This window comes from Arachis hypogaea, chromosome 15, assembly GCF_003086295.3.
Source record: "Arachis hypogaea cultivar Tifrunner chromosome 15, arahy.Tifrunner.gnm2.J5K5, whole genome shotgun sequence".
Taxonomy (NCBI): Eukaryota; Viridiplantae; Streptophyta; class Magnoliopsida; order Fabales; family Fabaceae; genus Arachis; species Arachis hypogaea.
In genome coordinates, this window is record NC_092050.1 from 57,347,920 (window position 1) to 57,352,803 (window position 4,884).

At 41.5% G+C, this 4,884-nt stretch overlaps 1 non-coding gene across 1 annotated transcript; it reads left to right on the forward strand.

Annotated features, from left to right (window-relative positions):
* Positions 1-3,045: 3,045 nt before the first annotated feature.
* On the forward strand, positions 3,046-3,152 carry LOC112753544 (small nucleolar RNA R71). Its single transcript, XR_003177928.1, has one exon. It is a non-coding gene; the product is annotated as a small nucleolar RNA R71 (small nucleolar RNA).
* Positions 3,153-4,884: the final 1,732 nt, after the last annotated feature.

Genomic DNA, 4,884 nt, shown 5'->3' on the forward strand with positions numbered 1-4,884 from the left:
ACTATTGTATTAGTCATCTTGGGACGTCTAGTTCTTAGATCATGGGGGCTGGCCATTCGGCCATGCCTGAACCTTTCACTTATGTATTTTCAAACGGTAGAGTTTCTGCACTCCATAGATTAAGGTGTGGAGCTCTGCTGTTCCTCATGAATTAATGTAAAGTACTACTGTTTTTCTATTCAATTCAACTTATTCCGCTTCTAAGATATTCATTCGCACTTCAACATGAATGTGATGAATGTGACAATCATCATCATTCCCCCACGAACGTGTGCCTGACAACCACTTCCGTTCCACCTTAGATTGAATGAGTATCTCTTGGAACTCTTAATCAAAATCTTCGTGGTATAAGCTAGATTCATGGCGGCATTCATGAGAATCCGGAAAGTCTAAACCTTGTCTGTGGTATTCCGAGTAGGATTCTGGGATTGAATGACTGTGACGAACTTCAAATTTACGAGTGCTGGGCGTAGTGACAGACGCAAAAGGAGGGTGAATCCTATTCCAGTATGATCGAGAACCTCAGATGATTAGCCGTGCTGTGACAGAGCATTTGGACCATTTTCACAAGAGGATAGGATGCAGCCATTGACCACGGTGATGCCTCCAGATGATTAGCCATGCAGTGACAGCGCATCGGACCATTTTCCAGAGAGGATGAAAAGTAGCCATTGACAATGGTAATGTCCTTACATAAAGACAGCCATGGAAAGGAGTAGGATTGATTGGATGAAGACAGCAGGAAAGCAAAAGTTCAGAGGGACGAAAGCATCTCTATACCTTTATCTGAAATTCTCACCAATGATATACATAAGTATTTCTATCTTTATTCTCTGTTTATTTATTATAAATTTCGAAAACTCCATAATCAATTATTATCCGCCTTACTGAGATCTACAAGATGACCATAGCTTGCTTCATACCAACAATCTCCGTGGGATCAACCCTTACTCACGTAAGGTTTATTACTTGGACGACCCAGTGCACTTGCTGGTTAGTTGTATCGAAGTTATGAATGAAAAACAATTTATTAAGACGTGCGTACAGAGTTTTTGGCGCCGTTGCCTGAGATCACAATTTCGTGCACCAGCATCCTTATGCTTTTGCAACACTTGGAGTAATTCATCCTCTTGATCTTGGCTGAGGGATGAGTTTATGATCACCGGGTAGCTTTCATTATCTCCTAAGTATGCATATTTGAGAGTGGGTGGTAGTTCCTTGAGTTCATGTTTGGGTGCTTCTAACTTTTCATTCTCTTCCTTTAGTGCACCTTGTATATGCATCTCTGCTGTCGCAACCTCTTCACTAGACGTTAATCCCTCCTCTATTAATCCTTCAGGTTCTTCTTCTTCAAAACTCTCCTGCATTGCATCTTCCAGTGAGTCCAACCTCATACATTCTCCCCATTGTTCTGGTGGATAACTCATGGCCTTGAACACATTGAATGTCATCTTTTCATTGTGTAATCTCAAGGTGAGATCACCTTTTTGGACATCAATGACAGCTCCAGCAGTAGCTAAGAACGGTCTTCCCAGGATGATGGAGGTTTTGGTTTCCTCCTGCATGTCCAATACCACAAAGTCTGCTAGGAAAATGAAATCCCCCATCTTCACCAGCAAATCTTCCATTATACCATGAGGGAACTTGAACGATCGGTCTGCCAGTTGTAGGGCCATTTTTGTGGCTTAGCCTCCTCGATCTTCATTTTTCTCATCATAGCTACTGACATCAGATTTATGCTGGCTCCTAAGTCACATAGAGCTTTCTCCACTGTGATCTCCCCTATAATACAAGGGATCTGGAAGCTCCCAGGATCCTTCAGTTTCTGGGGTAGTTTATGCTGAATGATAGCACTACATTCTTCAGTTAGTATCACAGTCTCGTTGCTCTTCTAACTTTTCTTCTTAATCATCAATTCCTTCAAGAACTTGGCATAGAGCGGCATTTGCTCTATTGCTTCAGCAAAGGGTATGTTAATCTGCAATTTCTTGAAGATTCTAAAAACTTGGAGAATTGGCTGTCATCCCCCTTCTTCTTCAGTTGTTGAGGATATGGTACTTTCGGAACATATGGCTTCAGCTCTCCTTCCTTTTGACGTGAGTTGGAGGTGGGATTTGAGCTTCATCTTGTTCCTCCTTCTTTCCAACTGAATCTTTCTCTTGGGGTTGCTTGGGAGTCTCCTTTAATTCTTTTCCAGTTCTGAGGGTTATAGCCTGACACTCATCCCTTTGGTTTGAGTCTGCATCGCTACGAGGGTCGCGGTTGGAAATTCTTTTGAATAGGTAGCCAATTTGTGTCTTAAGTTTCTTGATTGCAGCATCTTGATTCTGCTTATTGGACTGCACTTCTTCTCGGAATGCCTTACTGTCTTGAATCTCTTTGCATATGCTCTCAAGCATAGTCTCAATTTTGGAGAGTCTATCTTCAGATGAGAGTGAGTTGAGAGTGGAGGGGTGAGTTTGGTTATTCTGGTTTTGGTATGGATGTGGAGAGGTGTTGTTAGGATGGTGTTGATATGATCTTTGTGTTGAATATTGGTGAGCTGCATGGTTGTAGGGGTTGTGACGCCTCTGATCTTGGTTTTGATCTTATTGATTTCTCCACCCAAAGTTTGGGTGATTCCTCCATCCAGGGTTGTAGGTTTTGGAGTATGGATCATGGGTTTGCCTGGGCGAGTTTCCAATGTAATTGGCTTGTTCTTGCTCCTCATCTGCCTCAGCATTCACTCCCTCTTGAGTTGCTGATGAGGTGGTGATTGTTGCCACTTGGTTCCTCTCCATCTTCTTGGTGAGGTCAGCTAGCTGCTTGGTAATAAGCTTATTTTGGGCCAGTAGTGCATCCACATTGTTTAGCTCCATCACTCCTCTAGTGTTGCCTCTTTCAGAAGCATAGAAGTAGTCATTCTCAGCTACAGTTTCAATGACATCTATGGCCTCTTCAATGGTCTTCTTCTTGTTCAGAGATCCCCCGGATGAATGGTCTACTGCCTTCTTTGATTCATAAGAAAGGCCTTCATAGAAAATGTGTAGCTACACCCATTCATTGAACATATCTGGTGGACACCTTCTTGTCAGGTCCTTAAACCTCTCCCATGCTTCATATAGAGTCTCACCATCCTGCTGCCTGAATGTTTGCACCTCAGCTCTCAGCCTGTTAATCCGTTGAGGAGGATAGAATCTTGCCAGAAATTTCTTTACCATATCTTCCCAGGTTGCTAAACTCTCCTTTGGGAAGGATTCCAGCCATTTAGATGCCTTGTCCTTGAGTGAGAAAGGGAACAGAAGTAGTCTATAGGTGTCAGGATGAACACCATTAGACTTCACAGTATCACATATCCTCAGGAAGGTGGTTAGATGTTGATTGGGGTCTTCTTGGACACTCCCTCCGAATGAACAGTTGTTCTGAACAAGGGTGATGAGCTGTGGCTTTTGTTCAAAGTTGTTGGCATGTATGGTTGGCCTTTGGATGCTACTCCCACAGTTTCCTGGGTTTGGGTTGATGTAAGAACCCAGAACTCTTCTCTCTTGCCTAGCATGATTTGCTAGACCCTCTCTGCCATGGTTGTGAGCCTCTTCTTCATGATGGTTCTCCATGTTTTCATCCATGTCTGGTTCAAAATATTCTTCCTCTTCCTCAGCACCAACTACTCTCTTTCCTCTTGCTTCCCTCCTTAATCTAAGGAAGGTCCTCTCAGGTTCAGAATCAAATGAAGTTGAAGCCCCGCTTCTTCTCCCTGTCATACAACCAACAAGGCACAAGCAAGAAACTAGATGCAGAGACTATTCTTGTTAGAAATGTTGTTAGTGTGAGTGATGCAATATATCAAACAGTTAGTGGGTTAGTGGACTGAATCGTAAACAACTAAGAAAATAGGTAGTGGGAAGGGAAGAAAATAACTGAACAGAAAATAAATTACTCAAATGAACTTAAATCAAACAAAAGAAAAAAAATTCTCAATCTAGTTATCCTCCAATTTAATCATTGTTGATAAAAAATCAATCCCCGGTAACGGCGCCATAAACTTAATGCACATGGAAACTTGTCTCTCAACAATTTTCCTTCGGCAAGTGTACCGAATTGTCGTCAAGTAAAAACTCACAATAGAGTGAGGTCGAATCCCACAGGGATTGATTGGTCAAGCAAATTTAATTAGAGGAATGTTCTAGTTGAGCGAAGCAGAATTTGGTTTGAGTGTTGCAGGAAATTAAATGGCGAGAAAGTAAATAGTAGAAAATGTAAATGCCGAAAGTAAAGAGCTGAAAGTAAATGGCGGAAGGTAAATTGCAGAATTTAAATGGGAATGGGGAAGATGCTCATAAAAGTAAATTGCAGAAATTAAAGAGAATGGGTAAGATCAGAGATGGGGATTCATTGGGCTTAGGAGATGTTGCATTCTCCGGATCAAATTCATTTTCATCTCTTCCTCAATCAATGCATTCATTGATCTCCTTGGCAATCTTAAGTGATCGAATTCCAATTCCTTGGCAATTCAATCTCTCAAATCTTGATCAATAGCCAATTCCTTGGTCAATTGCTCATGAGAAGAGATGAAGTATGGTCACTGATTATACCACATGCATTTCCAAATCAAGTGTTAGTAGGATTATAGTCACCATATCCAACCAACCCCAATTTGGTCCAACATGAGAAAGCATTTCTAGCATGATCTCTTCATTCCTCTTCCAAGGTTCAGAAGAGATCCAAGTATGAATAGCTTCTTTTCCAAGATAACTACCCAATTGGATGAAGATTGAAAGCTTTCTAGTAAAATCAAGAGAAAAGATAGAAGAAGAGTAATGAAAACTAGTATTGATCCATCAAATTACAACAGAGCTCCCTAACCCAATGAAAGGGGTTTAGTTGTTCATAGCTCTGGAAATAGAA